This window comes from Haliaeetus albicilla, chromosome 18 (genome assembly GCF_947461875.1).
Source record: "Haliaeetus albicilla chromosome 18, bHalAlb1.1, whole genome shotgun sequence".
Lineage (NCBI taxonomy): Eukaryota > Metazoa > Chordata > Aves > Accipitriformes > Accipitridae > Haliaeetus > Haliaeetus albicilla.
The window spans coordinates 14,715,032-14,741,509 of record NC_091500.1 but is presented as its reverse complement, the minus strand read 5'-3'; positions in this window follow the sequence as shown (position 1 = coordinate 14,741,509).

Here is a 26,478-nt window from a genome sequence, read left to right as displayed (position 1 = left end):
CCCTCCCCACCCCCCTGCCCTGTTTCCTTTTCAGACATTGAATTCTTGCTCTCTTAGGTTTATGCTACAAAAGGCAGACAGGAAAATAGGAACTTGGCTTCTGCTTCATTTTTTTCCAGTGAATAAGCTTGCATTGCAGCAAACAGCACATAGAAGAGCAGAAGAAATAAACACTATATTGAGACATATATTTCATTGATAATTCAAAATATGAATGAATTTGCTGCTATTTCTTCCTGGTTGCTAGATCCAACTGTCCTTATATCTGTAGTTGCTTGCAAATAAAATTACTTGCTTACTGTTTTTTGAGTTCTGTATTGCTTTCTTATGCCTTAAAATGTTCTTTGGTTAGCTAATATGGGCAGAAAAATGAATCAGAAAGATAGACAGATTTTTACTAGAAATTTAGACTTTTAGACTGCCCAAATTGTTATGCAGTACTAAGCTGGCCTCTCTTTTGAATGATCCATGTACAAATATTGTAGTAAAAAGCTCTCTTTTGACTATATTATAGACTGCAGTACTACTGCTTATCTTCAGCAGAAAATATAATTTCAAGGTACATATATCTTTTGTAGATATTGCTTCAGATTGGAAATTATTATCTGGTCTGAGATGGAAAACAATCATTTTATTTTAAACTCTTGTTCCATTTGTGTACAAAAGGATTCTGTCAAGCCTGATAAATGTTTATTTTAATTTTTTAAAAGAAAAGTATAGATGTATGTTTAATTTCCTTTCTTTTGGACTCCTTTTATTTTCTTGGCCTAAGATTTATGGAAGATCAATGATGTCAATAGATTTTATGTGGGACACTGGGAAGAATTGTTGTTGAGATGTATAGCAAAATTCAGCTTTCAGGGTGTGCATTTTTCAATGAGAGCCTTTCTATGCTTTTTCTTGTGGCATTTTGGGAGCATTCTTTTCTTTTTTTTTATTAATTTATCCCTGTAATATATTATGGGATTACAAAATTTCAATTAGCCCTCTTCCACCAGCTGAAAGTTAATGAAAATTAAGTATAAAGCAACCACCTTTATTTTTGAAAATAGATTGAGGGATACACCCCAGAAAGTCAGAAAACTCTCTTTCTATTACAGTGTGCCTAGGTTTTTCCTATATGTAGTGGTCAGAAGCATATGTTCCCCTACCCAATGAGTGGGAAAGATTGCTCATCTCCCATCTATTCAACAGTGTGGTTCACAGCTCTTGGTTTTTTCCAGTGCTATTTCTCGAAATCCATACTGGATTCCAAATAAAGTGTTTTCATATACATATGCTGAAGCCTTTAGATAAATTTATATTATATTTAAGCAAAATATAATATGAATATAGATATTTTGATGTCTTTCTGCATTATAGTCAAATATAAGGGTGTAAGGATATCTGGTTACAAGCTATTCCACATAAAAACAAACAAACAAACAAAACAAGAACAAAAGGCAAGAAAAATAATAAACTCCCAGATACACAAACCCTACTAAATGGAAATGATAGAGATGACAATGAAAATTAGACCTCTCAGGTTGCTGATGCCTGGGCCATTGAAAAACCTGCTCACATGTAGCATTTGCAAGGTTCAGCCTGAACTTTGCAGCTGATAAAACAAGGCAGACAAGGTTGTCATGCGTGTCATGGTAAAGCACCTACTTATTATGGGATAGTTGAGAGGGTATGTAGACTTGTGCAAAACTTATTATGGGATGTTGAAATGAGATGTTGTCGTAAGATTTAAAGGCAAGGAAAGATGTAAGAGCTAAGGAAAAAGAAAGAGAGGGAGTGGAATGAATTGGGGAGGAATAAGCATGGGAGATTAGAGAAAAAGGGGACAAAAGGGGCTGTCTGGGTGTAAACCAGCAGCTGGTCAGCATATTTGTCTGGCCAAGCCCTGTGCCTCATTACTGCAGTCTGTCCTGTCTTACTAAATCTTATTTCTAACTATTTTCTATGTAACCACACTTTCTATTCTGTGTGTGCATTTGTAATTCATTAGCAACTGTCAAGTTGAACTAGATGGTCAGTAGGAGGAAAGCCAGGCCTGGAACAACCCAGGGTCTGAGCCAGTGACTGGGTAAAAATCCTCAGAGCTGGACATAGATACTGGACAGAGTTAAATCTGGGCTTTGAGAAGATTTCAAGTGAGTTTCAAGGGTATTTTCAAGGAATCTCTGAACGTGGATATGGCTGTCAATCAAGAGAATGTGTGTGTACGCACATAACCTTCAATCCTGATCAAAGATCAAAGGAAGGGCAGGATCAGACCCTCAACATTCACGTTTACATGAGTGTTGTTGTTTTTTTTGGGGGGGGGGAATCTTCTCTCTGCCTGTTCTGGCCAGTGTGGTCAGATGTGTGTTTTGTGTGTGTGTATCTGGATCTTAAGAAAACATGCTCAGCCTTGCTATGGACCTTATCTGCACATGGGAACTGAGCAGAAAACAGGCTAGGAAGCAAAATTCCTCTGGTCCTGGATTTGACTTCTCTTGACAGTTATAATAAACAGACTTACGAGATTGTCTTTAGGCTCACATGTTTGAAATATGGCTTTACCCTTCAGTGTGCTGAAATGCATACTTCATATTCATTCTGTGAGAACAGAATTTACTTTTTGTTCAGCTGCGAGGTTCTGAGCAATCACCTGCCTAATCTGATCTACCTAAGGTAATTCCAGGAAGAAGTTACAAGGGTATACAAGTACAACATTGTGTCAGGCAATACTCTAAATGGGAAAATACTGTCTGTTGGAAATGGGGAAAGAAGAAAACATTTAGCACTGTGCATTCAGGCTCTTAAATATTTTTTTTAGTATTTACTTTGCTTAGGGTAATAGTTTGTAATTGTTTGAAAGCTAGAAATACCAAATTGGAAGAGGATAGAATAGTGCAGGTGGTACATTTAGGAAAACCAGCTGAGACTCAAAAAAGACTTGAGTTGGATGACTTGAGAGATGCTCTGTCAGTGAGGTCAGTCTGAGCAGTGGAATATTCACCAGATGAACGCAAAGGAAGCTCTCCTGCCTGAATGTCTTAAAACTGAGCTAGGCAAATCCCTTGAAAAATAGATGATATGGGATGGATAGGTTATTTGCATTTCCAGGTGCATTTGAAACCTTATGCTTTTGAGAAGTTGTGTGACAGGAGTGAGACTTTTTTGTTGCCCAAGAAGTGTAGAAGAAGCTGACTTTGATCTGCTAAGTCAGAATGGTTAAATAGGATCAGTAAGGACAAGGACTGGAATGCTGGAGCTTTCAGCATATGTGAACTGCTGTTCTTCCAGCAGAGCAGCATAATATATATGCACACACCTTTGAGGCTCTGTAGGTGGTAGTCACAAGACTAGTAGATTACTAATTCAATTGAAAAGAAAAAAAAGCTAGTAGATTCCTAAAAATGCAAATTCGGATCCCTCACACTCAAGAAACACATAAGTAGACAAAGATCCATCAGTCCCTGTTGGCATTTCAGTTATATTGTTGCTGCAGTTAACTTGAACTCTTACTCAGGTGCTTCCTCTTCTAGCCCTACTTGCAAAAAAAAAAAAAAAAAAAAAAGGAAAAAATTGCCATGGAGCTTAGTGATGCTTTCAGTCTTGACTAACTGGCACAGGATGGAGCTAGGTGAGAACCAGGCTGCCTTTTTTACTTGGCTAGTACTGCTTTGCAATAAGGAAACCTGCTAAATGAACAGGGTGTAATAGTTCTCCTGTGCCTTCTCACAATTTCACCCTTGGCCCAGAGAAACAAATTGACCCTTCATTTACTAAGGTCAATACTTAGAGTGGCCCAGGGAACCAAAGAAAGAAAACTTCATGGGGCATTCTTCACCAGTGTGCATCCCCATAGGTTTTGCAGTTCTTACCCAGCAATACAGCTTTTTTTTTTTTTTTTTTTTTCAGAAGAGTCAAACTGAGTGCTTCTTTAGGCTAAGCCTCCAAAAAGACCACCTGTTCTAAGGATTTTACATGTTACCATATCCAAAGCCACAGAACTACACAACAGCTGTAGTTGGAATGCACCTCACCTCGTCTAGTCTGACCCTCCTGCTGAAAAATGGGTCAGCTAAAACAGGTTGCCCAGGAAGGTGTTCAGTTGGATTTTGAATAATTCCAAGTATGGAGACTCTACAAACTCTCTGGACAACCTGTTCCAATGTTCAAAAACCCTTACAGTAAGAAATTTTTTTCCCTCATGTTTAAAGAGAATTTCCTATATTTCAGTTTTGCTTATTGTTTCTTTTCCTGTTACTGGGCACCACTGACCATGATTATTATTTTAAATAGGTTTTCTGTTCAGCTACTGATAACAGGAGAGAATAAAGAAGAGGGGAAGCTCAAAGCCCTCAACATACTGTGGTAACTGGAACAGCTGCTTCCTAACTAGCTCAACTTACTCGTGTCATTTATGCAGACATGATAGGGTGCACACTTGTTCTGTTTAAGCTGCAAGGTTATACTCTGTGCTTTTTCAAAGGCTGCATGACAAATTTTTTATTAAACTGGAAATTTTTTGCAAAATATATGTCTGTATATGAAAACTTTATTCCTTCAAGCACTTTGCTAAAAATATCAGTTGCTTCCTAGCACAGATAAGTAGAATTTTCTACAAATTACTTTTCTATTTTTTTAGATCCTTCCACATTTTTCTTGGCATTTGCATAAGATATGCACTTTAAACTTATCCTTGTTTTCCACCTACAATAAGTATTTTTTTTGTCTAATTTCATTTTTATCTTCACTTTTCCTATTTTATGAACCATCTGACTTTTAGAGGTGCCTTACTAAGTTTGCTTGTCATGATTTGCAATGGAGGATATCTTCTGGTTTTAACAACTTTCTTTCACCTTTCCTTTTTTTTTGTCTTTTTACCGTTTCATTTAAGTGGAGCATTTTTCCACAAAATTCTGTGTAAGGATTCTTCCAGGTTTCCATACAACACAGTAAAATGATAATGCCACTATCATAAAAGTCCCTTTTTATAGAGGTTCAGCATTCACTATTTTTAATTGGAACTCACACTATAAGCATCAGATGTGCAGCATTTTTGAGCACTGTGGAAAAGAAAATTCCATGTGCAAACATAACTTCAATTCTCATACTCATAAGTTTATTATTAAAATCTCTCTCTTATCTCTCCAAAATAAAACATTCTGTTTCCATGTCATCGCCTGTGGTCTAAAGTCTTAGATGTCACGGTATTTTGACAGCATCCCAGGAAAGATGGTTAACTTTGCCAAGTCATTGGAAAGATTGAAGAAAGTATTGCTCAGCTCCCCACACCGAGATGTGGGGAGCCTTAGAGGTTATGCATAGCACGGGGAAGGAAAGCTATGATGCATGCCTTTTATGAGCCAGCTTGCGTGGAAATCATAAAACTGAAACTTCTCATGTTTAAAAAGACTTATAACCTTCATTGTCAGAAGTTAGAGGCAAAGGCACCAACTTTTATTAGTCTGTATTTTAATAAAACCATTATTCTCTGCGGTTTAACTCACATATTACTAAATGCAGAGCTTATAATATTATACAGTACTGATTTGCGGAAATTGCTTTTCTGTCACTGAAATGTATTTTCATTAGGTATTTGAAGGATAAAAGCAGTTTGCCTTTAATCTATAGAGGTACTGTCTTTACACAGTGAAATGACATTGGGAGGGGGGGATATTTTCATTTTCAGGAAAATAAATCTTTAATTCCACACTCTGCATGAAATTCCAGCCCCACTGAAGTCAATGAGAATTTTGCCATTGACTTAAATGGAGTTATAATTTCACCTTCATTTTTAACTTTCTCTTTCCTCAAGTAACCACTCCATCTTGAGTTTTTTTCCTGAATCTGGCTTTCAATGGCTAGACTAAAAGCCAAAAGAGGCTTTTTGCAATGTTAAATTCTGATAAAAAGAAAGCGATAAATATAAAGCAATAATTTAAAACTAATAAATATAACTAAATAAAAATAACAGATGCTAAGGCTGCTGCAGTTAATTCCACAATGAAAAAATATCCTTGAGAAGAAAACTAGTAAATTTAATTCTGGCTTGTCTGGATTATGCTTTCAAAATTTTGTCAGTACTTGTGAGTAGATGTATACAGCGAACATATTCATAGGAGTGATTGAGAAGATGAAGGTAAAATATAAGTAATTAGAGTTGGATGATCTATAACAACCTTAAGGTGAAGGTTCAGATACTTTACAGTTATGAAATAATGTCTCATCTGTGGAATAAAGGTTGTGTTAGCTACAATCTTTTGACAAAATATTAATCTGCTTCTCTATATTCACCTTACCTCAAATATTCCTTCAAATTCAGCTAACAAAATTATTCATTACTTCTTACTCTAAAATGCTGCACATTGCTTCTACAGACTGTTAAGCAGCTACTCCACATAAGTCAGAGGGATAATGAATTTCAGTGGTATATGAAGCCATTTCTCTGTTAGTTTCAAAATAAGCATGCTGCTTTAAGAAAGGTTTGTTTAGGTGACATTGAGATGAATTTTTATTTGCCTTTTACAACAAAAATTATAGGTGAACTAATGCCAAATTGCTCTGAAAAATCTCATTTTCTTTTTTAAGAAAATAACATTAGAAAACCTTTAATATAGAAAATACTCTTTAAAAAGTCTTATATACACAAAGTATGTACATAAACACTTCACTAAGTAGCAATTAATGACACAATTATACCACATGACAACCCGTAGTGCCCAACATCATGAATTTGATATTCACTGTATCACACATAATGCAAAAGAAAATTATGAAGTGCCTTGTCAGGTCCTGGTACTCACTAAACATAATTAATAAAACAGAACAAAAGCATATGCATTCATTTTAGGAGAGCAAGATACTATTTGCAGTAATAGAGCTGACACCTGCACTTTATGTTAAAAGTGCTATGTAATATATAGTTCATAGTATTATTGTGATAGGAAGGAAATGTTTATATGTTGAGGAATTTGAGTATGTATTCAAGCCTAGTATCTATTTTGCTCCAATGAATTAAATATGCAGAAACATTAAACGCAGATTTACGAATCATGCCACCACAGTGCTATAATTACCTGACTTGATTTTCTGACGATGGATTGAGATTGAGCTTCAGCTTATATCAAACGAGGGTCTCTGACCTGTTTTTTCAAGGAGTTTGAAGGAGATGAGAAGAAACCAGACTCATTGCTTCGATGTCTATACAAATAGCAACTAGCAGACATGTCAGATGAAGCTGGTGCTATCCTTAAAAAGTTGAAGTATTGAGCAGTACACATCCCATGCACCCTGCAGGTTGGCAGTGAGTTCTTACAGCATGGCCAGGCATAGAGCATGCAGGCTGCCAGACGCACCTGGCAGCAGCTTCAGATACTTCTGTGGTATTCAAAGTCCAAGCTGAGATATGATTCACTACATCTGACTGTTTCTTTGTGTTTGTTTCTGGGGGATTGAAGCATATCAGTATTTCTGCTATTTTTAAATGACTTGTGTTATTAAAACATCTGCCAGTTACATTTTAAGTAACTGAATGAATATCTGCTTGTGTATATATACATAAAAAAATAAATATGTATGTGTGTGTATATATATGTGTAGCCAATTGAATGTCATCCATTCAGAAGCAGTAATATGTCATTTGGATTACACAAATGGAATGGAGAAATTTTACACTGAAAAGAAAGTAATTTAAAAAATTTGGGGCGTGGGGTGTGTGAATCATATGTGGACTGTCAGGTTCATATATAGTACTGTATACTCCTAGGATGATATTATTTTGAGCAGTACCATAAAGCACACAAAATATGTATGCCACAATGAAATCCGGGAACAAGAGAGTCTCTTGCATAAAAATTCAGTTACATCACTCTCATTCCTGACTGAAGCATGGTTTTTAATTATATTTCGTCTTCCTACTGACTTCGAATGGGCTGGATGGGAAGAATTTCCTGACTTTCTTCTACTTTTAGGAAGCATCCAGTTTAACTCTTAGCTCAACTTTTCTCTGATGGAGGAGTTACATGCCTACTAAGGCATGGAGAGACAGTCTTGGGATCCTCCCATTGTGCATCTGAGGTTCACTTTGCTTCAATTCAAGAAAGTGCTTTTTGGGTTATTTTTTCAGCCTCTTTATTCTACTTGCTACATCTGAGCCTGCAGTTTTGTGAATGTTTCTTGAGTAATCTCCATCTCTTTCAATCTACTCTTTCCAGTGCTGGATTATCCTCTCTGGTTTTCCCATTCAAGAATTTCATAGAATCGTAGAAGCATAGAATGGTTTGGGTTGGAAGGGATCTTAAAGATCATCTTGTTCCAACCCCCTGCCATGGGCAGGGACACCTTCCACTAGACCGGGTTGCTCAGATCCCCATCCAACCTGGCCTTGAACACCTCCAGGGATGGGGCATCCACAACCTCTCTGGGCAACCTATTCCAGTGTCTCACCACCCTCACAGTGAAGAACTTCTTCCTTACATCTAATGTAAATCTACTCTCTTCCAGTTTAAAGCCATTACCCCTTGTTCTATCACTACATGCCCTTGTAAAAAGTCTCTCTCTATCTTTCTTGTAGGCCCCCTTTAGGTACTGGAAGGCTGCTATAAGGTCTCCCTGGAGCCTTCTCTTCTCTAGGCTGAACAACCCCAACTCTCTCAGCCTGTCCTCATAGGAGAGCTGTTCCAGCCCCCTGATTACCTTCGTGGCCGTCCTCTGGACCCGCTCGAGCAGATCCATGTCTTCCTTATGTTGGGGACCCCCGAGCTGGATGCAGTACTCCAGGTGGGGTCTCATGAGTGTGGAGTAGAGGGGCAGAATCACCTCCCTCAACCTGCTGGTTATGCTTTTTTTGATGCAGCCCAGGATACAGTTGGCCTTCTGGGCTGCAAATGCACATTGCTGGCTCATATTAAGCTTTTCATCCATTAGTACCCCCAAGTCCTTCTCTGCAGGGATGCTCTCAATCCCTTCATCCCCCAGTCTGTACTGATACCAGTGTTTGCCCTGTTCCATGTGCAGGACCTTGTTGAACTTCATGAGGTTTGCACAGGCCCACTTCTCAAGCCTGTCAAGGTCCCTCTGGAGGGCATCCCATCCCTCTAGAGTATCAACCACACCACACAGCTCGGTGTCATCTGCAAACTTGCTGAGGGTGCACTCAAAACCGCTGTTAATGTCCCCAACAAATTTGTATGGCTCTGTGTCAGGAAAAAAGCTCCAAAACCACTCACTGACTTAGTTTCTAGTCTGGTCCATCATATGACCTTACAAATAGTTGTGCTGGCATGGGGCATGCATGGCATGGCATGGAATACATGAAAATGGGAGTGTATGATCATTTACGCTGGTTTAAATCTTTGCTGCTGAACATGAAACCACACACTACAGGATGTCATTCATAAATCTTTCCCTACTTTCTTGAGAACTTCTTGATGCTATTATCTATTACTATTAACAGTGTTGTGGGAGTATATCAAGATCCCTAAGGCACTGTATAAACGTATAGTAAGAGACAATTCCAACCCCCAAAACTGACAAGCTTAATAGACAAGACAGAGTGGAAATTAAGGCACAGAGAGGGAAAAATAGCCTTCCTGAGGTCATACTGAAAGAGTGTGACAAAGGAAATAATTACAAGTCTCAAGCCAGTGCTGACCTACTGAACTGTCAAACGCATATGGGAATACTTCCAGCTGCGTGGGGTAGGAATCTCTGCTAGCAGTTCCCATTATTATTATTCAGTCATAGCAAGTGAAGTTCTTTCAAGTTTTAAATGTCAGCCAACGCATACAGATTTTTTGTACTGCAGATTTTCTAAACTATTCAATTACTATTTCAGTAATGGATATCATGTTTTAAATGGGTTAAAAGGGGATAACTGTGAAGTGTTACTTCACAGAAGCCAGGTGCCTAATGTACATGCAGTATTTTCATTAGTTACCCAAGTAAATTATCTAGTTGCATATAAAGCAAACTTAATCCAAAAACATTATACTAAACACTACAGCAAGTAGCAGAAAGGCCCACAGAGTATCTATTAGTTATCACGAATCTCTTTAACAGTGACTCTAAAGAAGCACAAGTGAGGTTGAAAAATAAATGACTGAAGGCCAATGAAGTGGAACAAGATTTAGAAAACATGCACTCCTCTATTTTGCAAAATATATCCATCTTTTAAAGCTCATGTTTTTCTCCATTGGTGCAAAAATAGCATTTCAAGAGACTTGTTATAAAGTTTTGAAAACAACACATGCATTTTTTTTTCCTTACAGAAGATAATAAAGCAAAACAGAGTAAAAAATAAAATGTTATTCCAGAGTGTATTATTGTGGCATATGAATTCTATACAGAATAAATATAGATTTCAGTGGAAGTATAAGATGGAGTGAAAATTACTACATGTTGTGTAGAAGAATAAAACAGCCTTTGAGACACTTTGAGAAACATTTCATCTCACAAAAGCTTTCTTGTTGTTATTGACTTCTAAATTTTGAAGTCTTTTTCAAGGTTTATAGGCAACAAGAAAGTTGCCAGCGGAAATTGGTATGAGACTGGTTACATTGCATCTTGCAATCAAAATGTATTCCAATACAGTAATTGAACTAACATTATCCTCCAGATAGATGTTTTCAAAAAATGTCCCTAGTTTGAACTGGTAATGAGTAGAATGATTTCTAGTGTTCACAAGAAGGGTGCTTCATGACAGAGCAGCAAGAAAGAAAGATTCAGTGTAAACGCGAAAGGTCAAAATAAATGTCATAGAAATAGAAAATAAAAAAATTTCTTCTGGCTATATAATTTTAACTCAAAAATTACTTATTCTGAAAGGTACTGGGTAATCTATTACTTTTAAGATATAAAGGTCTTGTTAAAATTACTGTGAAATCTTTCCAAGACTAGGAAAAGTCATTCACACATCAAAGACTGTAGTTCTTAAAAGATAATTGTCACAACAAAATGTATTTACATCAAAGAAGGACAAAAGTACTTTCCTTAAAAAACATTTTCCTCCTCTATTCCCTACTCTATCTCATAGAACTACAGAATCATCAAATTAATAGTCCATAATCTTTTTTAATGAGCAGCATTTCTATGTATAGAGGGACATGAGAGAATTGATTATTTGTTTTCTTTAACTTATTTCCCTATGGGATGGATCTGCAAAGAAATAGCAAAATTGAGAATGTTAAAGAGAAGTTTCCCACCACAGGAAAAAATAGTCAACTTAGAATCTGATTATATATTAAGTGCAATTTATTTTTTTATTCATCAGGTCTTGAACAGAAGTGATTAAGCAGCATGTAAGCAATTGGGAGTCTTGGACAAAGCTGACTTCCCAAGAATTAATTTTATCGAAAGATACTAATGGCAGAAAGCAAACTTTTTTTCTCTGTCTAAAAGCTAGTTGTTCTCCAAGGACTCTTTAGGCACAATAGTATCAGTTTAACAATTGCCTTCTTAACAATATATAGTTTTCAAATAACAAGGATGCAGGGATGAGTCTGACTGGCTTCAATGTGCAGTTGTGAGCCTGATGGCTGGCACCTGCCTACCCTGCTAAATAAAGATCCTGAGCTAAGACAACAGAAGGAAAGTTCAGGCCTACATGCCCTTCCTTGGAACACAAATTTTTTATTTCGGTATCAAAGGCAGGGTGACACAACTCAAATAATTTCAATGCCATTGCAGATTTTTATGTGCACCACATGTCGTTCATTAGTGAATGGAATGCCTCACCTCAGGGACTGGATTGGGAGGAACACCTGTCTTCCACCTGCTCTTATTCAATGTATTATTCACTTCACTTGTCTTTGCTTCACTGTGGCTCCATAGCTGTATCTGTACTAATCAACTAAACAGGGCTAGGGCATGGATCTGAGCACTGGAGTGTGGCTTGTCCATGGTGCTTCATGTCAGTCTGGGCACCATGCTCTCAGGCAACATCCAGGAGCAGCCTGGGGGTCAGCAGAGAGACAATCTGGATGTGACCACTTCATTGTGATGCAAGAGATCAGCTGTATGCACACCTGCCTGGCCCTACCAGCTGGCTGCAAGACCGAAAAACCAAACCCTTGCCTGTTTTACGCCCAGGTAAAGTGTCTACTGGTATAGCCTTCAGGGGTAGGTAGCTGTTTTGTGAGTACATAGTGGTGACACAAGAAGACTTTCAGCTTCGGTTTTATGATGTAGAAATGATTCTAGTATTGAAGTTGTAGATGTTTTACGGTGATTCTAGATTTTGGGAAGAGACAAACTAGTTAGTCACATCAGAAGTAGCCAAAGAATACTACCCCAAAGGGTAATCACATTTGCTGAAATTGCATAGAAATTGTGGTTATGCTATGATATTCCACCAGAACCTTCTAAATTAAATCTTCTATTCTTTCAAAAGAATACTTTCAAAAAATATGGTTTCATATTTTCCCCTGAAAAAAAAGTCAACTTTTGTCAATATACCCTTGGTTTTTAAAAAAATTATAAAATTATAGAGTGACTTGTTTTGTGTGAGAGAATATATATTTTCCCACTACTGGCTGAGGTTTTATGAAGAAAATGTAACAACATTTGGAGTCAAAGCTAGTCACAGCAATGGGAAATTGGTATTTTTTTGATGTTCTAAATAACATCAAACTGACAGTTAAAAGCTTATACCTGGCTAGTGCTAGTAGACAGACATATAGAGCAAGATAGTCTGTGAAGACAACATTACCTGTGCACTTTGAAATTCCTGATTCTCTGGTCACAATATAGCTAAATTAAATTTCAATAGTTCAAAATAGTCTCATCAGCTAGAAATTACTAGAGTACATGATGGTTTGTATCTTCTTTCTGACACTGATCAAAACCAGCTGTTTTTGTTTTTGTTCTGATAAGTTCTAATTAACCTGAATTTTTTCCTGAAACCTAAGCCCTAAATTACTGTTTGGCTTTGTCAAAATGATAAAGAATACCATGAGTCACTACAAGCTTCAAAAAGCTTTGCTTCAGTTCAATGTTCACCTCTATTCTCCTTTTGTGGTGTTTTGCCTAATGGAGTTGGTGTCCAGGAACTGGATATTTATATTCATCTCCACATCAAGCTCCCAAAGGCAGAGAAAAAATTGCATTGTACGTTCCAAACAGAATACTTTAGGTAAACTCAGATTTTTAGATTAAAAAGAATTACTGTCAGTATTGTGATCACAATAAACCTATATGCCATAAGGTTTGGAATATCTAGCAATATTTCAGTGAAAACAGGCAAATAGTTTAACATGTATATTATGCTTGTATAATGTATGAGTTTATTTCATGTATATTTCAATTACTGCTAAAATGATTAGTAAAGAAAATGTTCTTATTAAGTCTTACTCTTGTCAAATAAATATTACTACCCAGAATGCTGGACTACAGTTTACTACTGATAGATTTTAAGGATGCTAAGCTTATGTCTGTGGACATTTTCCAACACTGTTTATTTGTTATGGCTCCCAAGACATTTTTTAACCTAAACACTTTTTTCTAACACTGCCAAAATTCTTCACATAATTCATTGAGTATTCTGTTTACCGTACATGCCACCTTATGATAAAAATAAACACAAACAAAACCCAGAAAAACAAATCTAGTTTTGTAACTATTAAGTCTGTTTTCTATGTCCATGTTATCATCATCATTTAAGTAAGTTTAATATATTTCCTTCATGGAAATTAAAACATTTTTTTTAGTCTTTCTTAGCACATGACAAACTGTCAAAATCCTGAATTACCTTAATAGTTTCTTCTTTATTTTTGTTTTTTTCTGTAATGGCTTATGGAATTTACTCTTTTATTACTTTTAATTTTTGGAATGCTATAAAATAAATTGATTTTTTACAGATTGCAAATTATTCAGTCCACTTTAATTTCAATATCATCATGCATATTTTTAACATCTGAGCATTTCAATTCCTAATTTCAACTATTTCACCTTCTTTTATTAAAACAATAACTTAAGCCTAACTTTCAGATCTGAATGATTTCTTTCTTTCTCCTCCTTCCTCTCTTTCTTTCTCTTTTTTTTATTTGCCTCTATCTTAATTTATCTATCTTCCTTCCTTCCTTCTTTCCTTCTTTCCTCTGTCTTTCTCTTTCTCTCTCCCTCTCTGCAGCAAGATTAATACACTAGACTTTCTAAATCTCCATCTAACAGTTGTATTACTGAATGAGTTCCTTTGAAACATTCTCCAAAAGCTATGTTTTTCAGTAGCTGATATTTCACTGGCTCATAAAGTTTTAGACCTGCTTAATCACATTGTCACTGGGCTGTCACTCACTTGGAACAAATTGAAGAAGGACAATAAAACAGGAGTTAGGAGCATCCTAAAGGAGAAAAAGATAAGAAAATTTGTGGGCATTTTTTTAATGAAGGACTTCAATCAGTTCTCTGACTGAAGTCTGGTTTAGAGCTTGTCTAATATAATTTGCTGCCTTTGAAATTATATTGGACTTTGAACTACATTTTTACTTCTGCTAAGTTAATTTTGTTCTTAGTCAAGGTAAACTACTACACTGAAATAAGAAGCCCTTATTCACCCATCTTGGCAGTATTTGTTTAAATTCTCACCTTAAATTATACTTGGTAGACAATGATTTTTCCATGAAAGCAAAATGTTCTTATTTTTCATGTTGACTGTATTTTGCTCTTTGAAAAAGCTGGGTGGTGCCACCTTGGACTGAGATGCAGGGAAAGGAAATCTTGCCAGTTGTGTCCTCTGAAGAGAGAAAGTTTATCATGGAAATGTTTCTGAAAGACCAAATACAAAGTTAATGATTTATAATGTTTGTAGTCATATGAAGCACATGAAGACTTAATATGTCAGCTACAGTAGATGCTGTATGAAAGATAGAAACAGTCCTCAGTGTGGGAAATTAACCCAACACGCTCCTTTTAAACTCTTGTGCTATAGTCACACTCCTTTTTGGATTCTCTTTTCCTCCATCATGCACAGCTTTAACAAGAGAAGTGGATGATACCTCCCTATGGAAAAGATTACAGGTCTGAAACTTTACCTTAATGAAGTGTCTACACCCTGAGAGAAGCAGGGTTTCAGGAATATCTTTTTAGTGTTTTTCATTACTTAATGTAGGCAATTGCTTGCTTCTTCATGTGCTGACTAGTAAGTCCTAGGTGAGATTCTCCATCTGCCTGCAACATATATGAACACTTTGGTGCCTAACTCAGGTTTCAAAATGACACTCTGGGAGTTAGGCATCTGAGTGGCTTTGTCTTAGTTCCCTTGATATCCCTGAGAACAAAACATCTTTAAGTTCCTGTGAATCATGATGATGGTGGTTAGGTAGACACAATAGACAACGAGATGGTTTTCTTTAGGAAGCTCTCTGTATATATACTGATATTTCTGGAAGGCAGCATGAGATTTTATTATCTATTTCTGACATGACATTCTTCTGCTGCTGTAAGCTACATTTTGAGGTTGGCCTTCCCATAAACTCACTGTCCCTTTTCTCCTTAGCATAGTTTCTGGTGATGGCTAGGTTTGGTGATTGCTGCTTACGTGTTATTTTTTTCCCAAATTCTTTTAGAGGTTGGTTGTTTATTTGGAGTGATTATAAATTTATGCTAGGTGCCAATCTTTACTGGAGAAAAGAACAGACTAGAATTTGGACAGTGTTACCTCTTCATTTTTTAATTATATCTAAGTCATGTTTTCTGTGTGCTTCATTACCTTGTGGTAGGCCACTGATGTGAGAATATGGCTTATAAGGAGAGATGGGACTACATTTTAAATCTAACTTCTCTTTTCCACTGCAAGATGAGCTTGTTTCTTTTTACTGTGACATGTAAGACAGATATTTTGAAACTTTATTTCCTAGTTGACTTCTCTATCCCACATACTGTCCATTTTACTTCTATTCTTTAATTAGTCTTTCCACCTGGTTCATTGTGAAACCTGCTGAGTTTCACCTGCTGACATAACTAAGGTGCTTCTTGAACAGAAAAAAAAATTGCCAAAGTTGTGAAAATTGTCAATAGAAATTAATTTTTTGAGTTATACGAGTAAATACAAAACAATGTGAATCACTATAGGTTGAACCCTGAAGTCTGGTGTCAGGTTTTATCCATTTCTGGTTTAAGCAAACACTGAATTAAATAAAATTAGAGCAATTTTTAACCTGTATTTTTAATCAAGAAGCCATATATTCAGAAGTATAGAATCATTTGATGTGTGTCTAATACATCTATCTCAGTGACACCATAGGTCTTGAAGGTACAGTGTCACATTCCTGCCAGCTGGAGAAGTTCAGTTACCCTCACTTTGAAATTACTTATGCCTGGGGTAGGGCTACATGGATGCCGTAGATTGTAGCTTACAATCTCTGGCCAAGACGATCAGATGAGAGGCCACTCTGACCTAGAAGCCAGCAAGTTTCATGAGCCTGTTATTTCTGCATTCTTTTCCTTCTTGGCAACATTTGCCAACTTGGGTACAGCTTCAGGAGGAAAGGGCCACATCTACATGATAGTAAATTAGCATCAGGACCAGAGGGTGTTAGGACATGGTCTCTGCTGGCTTAGTCTTTTTGCCTCCAAACAGTACTTTTGCATCCAAATTGCCTCAGGAGAATGATAGTCCACTCCCTCTGGAAGAGTGAAAATTGGCCAAGGCCAAAGCTGAGACAGGGACCATCATGCCAATTTAACACAGGAGAATTGAATGTTCTACTGCCAAAGCTTTTGACCAGGTACTGGCTGCTTTTCTGGTATAGATACCTCTATAGGTGAGTTACAGCATGGAAATTAATTCCAACTAACAGTTAAACATCACCTTAATTGCTCTTCAGTGTTGCAAAGAATAAACAAATTACCATTCCTAGCTCCTAACTGCATCCTTAAGTGACTACATTGCTCTACAATTCTAGTCCTGAATTTCCAAGGTCATAAAAGCAATGTTTACTAGAACAAAGAAAATAATACATTTTCCAAAGCCACACTTAGCAGCTTAGTCAATGAAACATCCTTTTTCCCATTAACTTAAGAGGGCTTGACTCAGAAGCTCAGACCTATTTAATTAGTCTCAAGTTACAAACTAAAAATCAATAGTTATTTTCAAAAGATAAATACCCTGTTTGAAATACGCTACGATGCTTTGTAGGGTAACTTTTCTCAAACAGGAAAAAGCGGTCAGGCAAATACCTCTCCAATTTCATGGAGTAGCATTGCTTTTCTAGCAGTTATTAAATATTTCAGACAAGCAGGCTGATTATCTGCATGTTCATAGGTGATTTAGTATTTTTCAAGAAAAAAGCAAACCACCACCTCTCAAAATCAGGTAAAACAAATTTGTTTCAACTTGACTACTTGAGTAGATTATAAAAGGTCATGACTAAAAGCAGAACATGAAAATAAAGCAAATGCACATCCATAGTGAAAAAAGAAAATAAATGACTATTTACCATCAATTAATTATTTTTTCTCTTTTTACAGTGCAAATCCAATTAAAGTCCATTATAACACAAAATTAGATTATGCTTTGTACATTCATTACATTTAATAATTACAAGCCATACTGTATAGGTAATCTAACAGTAATGATGCAAATATTGCTCAAGATTACAGTTGAGGTTAGTAGCTGTGGGTATGACTGCAAGAACAGAACCCTCAAACTGACAAAAGTGGAGGGACAAAAAGCTCTGTGAATACTGTCCCTGTCAACAGCATTATGAATGCCATGCATGGTTTCTGTCAAGAACAAGCAGTGAATTGAGTTAAGTAAGACAGATGAACCTTAGTTATATCGAACAATAAATTACTTAAAAGATGTTGTAACAGTCTCAAAAATACTGCAAATTGCAATAAGCTTATTAAAGTTAAAAAGATGGTGCTGGTAAGGAAAACAAAACAAAACAAAAGACACTAGAGAAGCCCCCAGAGAATGTTAATTAGCTTTTCACTGAATAGCAGCATGTGAGGCAGGTTTTGGGAGTGACCCTAGGAAGAACTGACTTGGAAGGATTTGATACTGAAGGAAGGGGGACACAAAAGTTCAACTTCAGTAGTCATTACTAAGGAAGAAGATCTAGGCTGATTTCCTAAAAAATATCCAAAGCAGAGAAACAGCTGAAGAGGAAAAAATGCAATTAAATTTAATCTAGAATCACATTTTAGTAGTTTAATCTTCTGGTTTATAACTTTTCTTTCAATCTTATGATCTTTCTAGTGTTTAAAATGAACTCAGAAGAAGGTGAATTAGTTGTAGTTCACAGAGTCGACACATTAAAAAAATGTTGTATGCATCAATAAACCCTTCGGGTGCATGCAGTATGGAGAGCAATTTTAGAAATCTGAGGAGCTAGAGCTGTTTTCTGTTAGGCTTCCCACTAGCAAATGTCTTGGGGAACTATTTTTAAGTTCTTGGGTAAGTTGCAAGTATCAGCTAGTTCTTCTCTCTGGAAAGAGAGAAGAACAGTGCATGGTTTTGGTTAATCCCATGTTTTGAAAAAAGTCCCATAAGCAACTCAGAAGTTTATGGTTGATTTGCCTGTTGGTCATCTTAATAGCTGTTTCTTTTTCATCAGTAAAATCCTGCATTTTTTATAGCACATGTTCTAATCTACTCTAAAGGATGCTCTTCTGCAATGGAATACCTAAATCACCAAACAGTATGAAGCAATGTATCATTTACCACAGTTTTCCTGTTTAGTGTCAAGCTAAATTGTTTACAAGCTGGCTAAGCTATTTAGCTAAATAGTCATTAGCTTTTCTTGGTTTTTTTCCTGTCTGAATGTACTCCTACCATACCTCATGTTTTACTTTATAGTAGCTAAGTAATGATATATCTTAGTTACCATCAAACACTCATCCAAATATACTCCACCTAGAAATACTTTAATTTATATTCATTCAACTCCTCTAAATCCTCTCTCTTCTCACAGAAACTATTTCATAGTGACCTTAACATAAGTCACCAAAATATTGATATTCTGAGGCCTGGACAATTCCCTCTCAACATGGTTGAACCTAATTTACATACATAATCTCGCAGTGTCTAATTGCATATCTTAATGATACCTCTGGTCTCTAAGGGGACCAACATGCATGATTTCCTTGCTTATTAGGATACTGAAGGGGGGAAAAAAAAGGAAGAGAAAAATCCAGTTCATATTGACTGGAAATTAATTCTAACTGTGATCCAAGTTGAGTGTTAAGGAATGAGATTAACAAATTTAAGGAGGAAAGGACAACAGTATTCAGGAGGATAAGGAAAAAAAAAGGCAGCTAGACAAGGGAAAGCTTATAAAAGAGATAGATGGTAAATGATGATATGACGAACTGAAGTTTTGTTTACTGACAACGCCTGGTCTGGAGGTAACCACTTCATATCACCCAGCCACATCTGACTAGAAGTAGCACCAGCAGTCCTTATGGCAAGAGGATGAGAAAAAATGCTTAAAAAAATTTCCCTTAGGAATGGCACAATAAACATAAAAAGAAGGTATTCGTGGACTTCTACAAAGAATAAGCCTTAAAACTTGCAGTGAGTGATTTCTCTATGTTGATATTTTTTGTCAGTTTACAGGAACAAATATGGCCTTCTAATAGATCTGTATGTTTTCTAATTTATCTCAGTATGAGTTTAAGGAACTGTGATGCTTGCAACCCATCACTGAAAACTTGACTTCTTGAGTAAGTAGAGGTTTTATTTCTAGCCTTCTTTAAAATTTAAAGACATATTGGAATTCATAATTCTAGCTACGGCAGATGGCTATCAGCAGGATTAAAAAAAGCATAATGAGAACATTGTCAGAAGTATATTAGAAGCAGACTTGGAAAACTACATCATTACTTGAAGGAAATAGATTTTCAATTGGTTAAAGGACTACAGAGATTTTTGAGAGAAGCACAGAAAGACATGCTGAGGAAAAGTGATAATTTTGACATCAGAGCTAGAAACAGAGGAATAAGCTGATAGAAACAGGAACTGCTTGTACCTATTGATATTATACACGGGGAAAAAAATAGTGTTAAGATATGAGCCACAGTTATTAAGATAAAGAAGAAAAGGTTATTTGTTTGGGCAAGCTCTAAACTAACTGGAGAAAGCATCTGAACTTCTTTGGCTTTCTAATTCCTTAGAAGGTTACAAGGAGAAGGAAACATCTATATTTATCCCAGGAAAACTGAGATACCGGGCAGAAAGGGAAAGAAAGTGGCTGTGGGGTTGTCACAGTTACTGAAGGAAGCCATACTCCCAGGATCATTTAGATGATTCAGACATGGGGTAGGTGATCATCCTAGAATGTATTTTAGAACCTCTGATAAGTTCAACTTCCGCATAGAAGATTTTATTTCTTTTCCTGAGATTCAGCCTTCCCAGCCTGTCTCACAGAGTGTACTTATTCAGTTAAGCAAATGATGCTAGCTGCATTACCTTGCTAATTAAAATGGATATGAGATAAGGGAGAATGAAGATCATAGTCAAGGTCACACAGAAAATTTCTGCCTTGAATTACATCCTTTTTGTGCTATGTGCATGCTATTAGGCTTATTATTATGAAAAAAAGACAAAAAATCAATAGGTTATTCTTGTGAACCTGCACTGCACTTATCACAGGAACTCTGAAAAAGCAAAGTACTTAAGGACATAATTAACTTAGGATGAGTGGCCTGACTGACTCCAGTGCTCTACGTTCACATGTGAAAAACTTACCGGAATGAAGTCAAAGAGAAAACACCTGTTGACTTTGATGAAAATTACTGTTCCCAATTCTTGTCACAGGGTATTAATAATACATAAAGCAGCCTAATATTGCCCAAAGTATTTTTTAAGGAATTATAGACATTAACTATCCACTCCATCCACTTCTATATGCTCACAGAAAGATTGATTAAAATAGTCACGTGTGTTGTTTATAACACAAAATCAAGTGTTTAACTGTATATGTACAATCTTTAAAGAGCTGATTTTACTTCTTAAATACTTATTAAACTATTACATTCGTTGCATTAGCCTCACCTGTTGTCAGATGCATTAGAAAGGTTTCCCTTAGGACATGCAAATCTTTCTGGAAAATCAGCAGGAATTTCAGTACAAAGCTAGTTCTGTCTGTTATCTTTCTGTTTCAGTACCCTTTTGGTAGCATGAACTGGCTTTTTGTAGCATGCATTTACACAAAGGCCTGGCTCCTCCAAGAACTGAAACTGCTCAACAATTCTGAAAACTAGGCCCAAAAAAGGACAAAACAATACCTAAGAAATCATTACAGTACTTATTTTGTGAGCAGTGATTGCTTATCTGACAGGTTGATATTAAACTACAATGGCACATTTTGAGGCAAATAAGAGCTAATGACCTAGCACTCCAAATTTTACACTACAGAAGAATAAAATAAATGCAGCAATGAAAATCTATTCACATGTCTGAAAACCAGGGCTGAAATCCCAACCACAAAAATTTAGTAGCAGACCTTCTTTGACAATTATGGTTGGGACTTCGTTATGGCATCATAAATATTGCAGCTGTGAAAACTAGTAAAAAATGTTAGGAAACTGTCAAGGGCCACCTTTGCTTTTGGATATGGCCTGCAATTTTGGCTCTGAGAACCTTTTAACCCTAGTTTGCATTGTCTCTCCTTTTCAGCTGTTACAGATGCTTAATTTTTACCTCCTCCTCACATATATGAACAGGAAATCTTAGAACTCCCAACAGCTTCTGAACTGTGGTGTCACAGCCCAACACAGAATAAAGAAGGAAAAATCTGTGAAGACTTAGTAGAATGCTCTTCAATTTTCCTTTTATGGTACTGTAGCCTTCTGTAATAGTTGTAGGACTACTTTTTAAAAAGTGCTGCATATGGCATCTTTTGGGATAGCAAGGTTGAGTAGCTACCATCAGACATAGGTAACGGCTGCCCCTTAGACAGATGCACTCGTGGTTTTCATTTCCTGCTTCCATACCTCCTCCAATGTGAAGAACTGGATTGACTGACAGGGCACCAACCCAGAAAACACTTGGAGTGAGATTCATTAGAGCAGATGTAGCTCTCTTCATCTGAACTAGTTGACTGATGTCCTTTTATAGGTAATGGAGAGAAATAGGCTGTTGTAGAACATGATTCATCTGACTTATTTTAGACATTTATTTTGGTATGAAATGAATCACAAGCAAAGAGTGTTTATTTCTTTCCATTGACATTATCGAAAGTCTAGACAACTAGTTCATAGATGTCTATATTTATCCTGATTAATCCTGCCCATGGAGGCAAAATAATCCCTGCAGGGTTTGAAATGAAAATCCATGGTTGTATTCAGGGGAAGAAGTAGAGTGAGAAAGCCATACACATCTAGAAAGAGCCTGCTGCGTATGGGAATTATTCTTGAACCCGGGGAATAAATTTTATCCAATTTAGCTTGGACTGAAATATAGACTTAAGTGAGACTAAATGTGTCTGGAGGCTTTTGGCTGGGTGATTGCTTTTTAACAATTTTTTTATAGTAGAACTTTATTACAGCTGCTAAATAAAACATGTTGTTTTTCAAAGACCTTTTGCGAAGTTCAGTTGTCTTTGCTCCTGAAAATGGAGGTGTAGCTGCCTGTAACCCAGAAAAAAGGTGACAAGCTGCTGACATGCAAGCACCATTTTGGCTGGACATAAAAAATTTGAAAGATTTCACTTCAAGACATTCAAGAACTAGAAACTCAGCTGACCACTGGGAAGTACTTCTGGAAGGAAAAGGCAAAGTACAGAAAGTGTAACTAGCTCCAAAGTAGTGACAAAAGATGAATGGACAGGTTAGAAAACAATGCACACCACTAAATCAAATTCTGATTGTGACTATTTCTATTCCTTTCAGACTCCTGGAATAATTTTGTAGTGTTTCAAATTACTATAGCCTGACCTGGTATCTTTTTGGTTAATCCAGGCATCTGAAATCTGCTCTGATGGTCTGAGCAGGCAAAACGCTTTACTGTTTTCTTTAAGCTACAGATGTGCGTGTATGGCTGAGACAAGTTGCCTTGTGCCTTAATGGCTATGCTTACAGTGGTAAAGTCAAAAAGGGGTGAGGGAGTAAGGCTGAGCACTGGCACATGACTGACTAGATCATTAATTTCTCAGCAGGATTCCTGTTGTAGCTTTGGTTTGGGCAAAGTAGTATGAATATAGTTTAAGAGCTTAGCATGGGCCAGGGACCATTTCCATCACATAGTTTGGATGCCACCATCCTCTTCTAAGATGTGAGAGAAACTAGCTGTCTTTGATGCGATGCAGTTTATGCTGGTCCACTCAGTCTCAAGGCCGGACAAGAAAAATTCAATTGTTTCCGTATGATTATCAGCATAATGGTCATGTTCAGTTTTCCTGTCTGCTGGTCTTTTTGTGTGGGTCACTGTATTCATTCGAGTATTATGGGCTGGGGATGTAAATAGTCTATAGAATTTGCTTTTAGTCTGCCAGGAAACTGAGTTTGGATTTCTTGCAAAACACATTCATATACTTTTTTACCTTAGAGGCTCAAAGGAACATCAAAATGGGTGACTGGGCCTCATTTGCCTAAGGCTGACTGATTAATACAGTGCCTGCCTTGCATCATTAAATGTGTCAGGGATTAAATCTGGGTAATCAGAAATAGTTAGGCATCAGAAATAAATTTGAACTGCTGCATGGGCCTGAAACGACAGTGACATTTAAAAGGTGTTTTATTAAAAGTTTATGGTATTGCTTCATCTATTACTTCTCCAGTGGGACTTCTATAAAAATAATTGTATTTGTGACATTATAACTACTGTATAACTCTGTGCCATCATATGTAAATTTAACAATACAGTTATATCACAGGGCCAGATTTTCCGAAGTCAGAAGCCTTTTTAAAAAATCATGAGATGTGCCTTTTATCTATTTTGGTCACAAACTTATGAGAAAGAGATGAGAATCTATATCTGATACCCCATTGGACTGGGAATTGAGTCATTAGCATACCCAATTTGCTTCCAGTGTCAAAATCTAGCAATTTAAATACAAAAGTAAAAATATGCTGGTATGTTTTTATAAAGAGGGATATAAGGGCAAATTTTTACCTAAAATGATTTTTTTTTTAAATTCTGTGAATTCTTTTAGTTTTAAGTGCCTTACAGCTTAATAGTGTAATAGTTCTAATAATCTTAGAAAGTTGTAAGAAAATATAACCTAGGTTCAAATTAGTTTAGCCCTGTTTACAAAACTGTAATTTTCCTCTCAGCCCAAACACATTGATACAGAATGATAGTTGATAATGTACAACTGTACTGCAGTGTAAATAAAGCTATAAAGGGATTGTAATAATCTCCAAAACACGTTTTATTAATTCAAAATGCAAACGTCATAAACTCTGGGTTAAAGTTAAATGCAAATTAAATACCAGAATGTTAAATGCAAACATTTGCAAATGATCCTGACTATTCCCTGTCTTGATGCCATGCATATTATTATCATTTGGATGTATTGGTTTTCCAGGCCTAGATTGTAATAGTATTATCTTTTTTTTCTTTAAGCTACTTTACTGATGATGTCATTTAAAGAGGGAATTACTGTTGTGCATTTATATAAAATTATATGAATTTGAACAATATATGTGTTTGCACCTGAACTTCCACTGTGCCAGTAGCTGATACTAATCTGTGAGTACGGTTCTTTGTGCTCATCTTTTTGGGTCTTTTACACAGTTTTTGTGTGCTTGTACAGTACTTAGGCCCATGATGCTGTGATCCTGACTAATATCTTTTATTCCACCTTGAAATAAATCAGCTCTTCACTTTTCAGTCTGATAATAATTCTGAACTGCTTTGCAAGTATTCCAAATGAACTGCTCCTGTGTAGCATTGCTGCTTCTATTTATAATTAAGACCAGCTGGTAAATTTATAAGTGGTTCTATTTTAAATATTTGGAAAGAGAGAAGTATATAAAAATGGTTTTGGCTTTTTGTTAATTTGTGTACTCAAAAGATATGTATAGGCAAATCTATAAACTCAACCCAACACAGGATACACCACATTTACTGAGGCACCATATAATTGTAGAAACTCTTAATCTTTATCATTAAGATTATCTGTCCTTCTTTTCTGATGAATCCAATCTCATCTTATCTATCACGCAATTTAAGCAAAGTATATTTTGAGATCAGGAACTGAACAAATTTAATCAGGAGGTTTTGCTGATAAAATATGTAAAATATGAAGTGAAATCTTAATATATAGAACAGAGTGTTTCATAGATAAATGGCATTCAGTCCGTGCAAAGGAATTTCCTGCTTCAGGCATATAACTCTTTCTATTTTTCTTCTGTTGGTATGTCATTCAGTTTAATCAAAGATGATGCAACATTTCTATTCCTTTGCTGATTTTAATAATCCTCATATAGAATAAAAGCTTACCTCCTAGTAGAAGTAAGCGAAGTACTTCCTAATCCTTCTTATTGACAGTCAATGCTAGATAAAAACCAGAGGTTAGAGGAAGGCAATACAAATCAAACACTACTAAAGCCTGGATGTTTGTAACCTAGTCCCTTCTTATTCTCTAAGAGACAGTCATTGAGGTTGACTTTTAGCATTCCTTTATGTTTTTACACATATGTGTCTGAAAAAAAAGTGATCTGGCTAAGAAGAAACCAGTCACCTGTTTTTCAGTGTTTTTTTCCGTTTATGAAAACTACAGTTCAGCTCCTGCAAGAAGCTGTTGTTTTGTGAATTGTTCATTAGTTAATCAAAGAATCAATTTTAATGAAAGAACAGGTTATAGGACAGAAGAGCATTAGGTCTCTTGTTTTTCTGGTTTGTCTAAATGAAATACTTCATACTGGCAAAGAAGAAAGGATATTTGAAATTTGTAGCAGGAATCTAGACAAAGAACACAGCTAGGAAAAAATCTGGACTGGTGAAGAAAGTAATGAAGTAATCAAAACAGTCAATTAAGAAGAAAAAAAAAAAAAGGGAAAACTTCCGCTCATGGCACTATTTCTTGTATGATTCCCAAGGATAAGTTCCCAGTCTTTTGTTCTTTGGTATCTTTATTAACAGAACATAAAGATATTGCTGACAAAGTCCACAAATGTCACAAAAACAGGTGGAGGAGGAAGTAATGACAGGTCATATCAGCAGAACCATCACGCTGCATGGGTACCTGGCCTTATGATTTGTGCTTTAATTCAAATAAATACAAGGTCAAGCTCCCAGAAACAGGAAAAAGGTCAATTTGTAGCATGAGAGGGTTACCTCTACTTTGGAAAGCAATGACTTCAAGAGGGATGAAGCAGCCATGTGAGATAATGTACGGAACATGGATTTTCAGCATGTGCACATGTGCTTCTATTATTTCATGAATAAATTGGGAAATGTCAAACATAAATTGGAAGGGAATTTTACCTTTGTATGCACTGTGGAAATCGTTATTTGTTTAGTGTCCACTTTTGGTAACTGTACCTCAAAAAAGGATTATTAACTATTTTAAATGGTTCAGAAGATAAAAGAAATACTAACAGATGAACAAA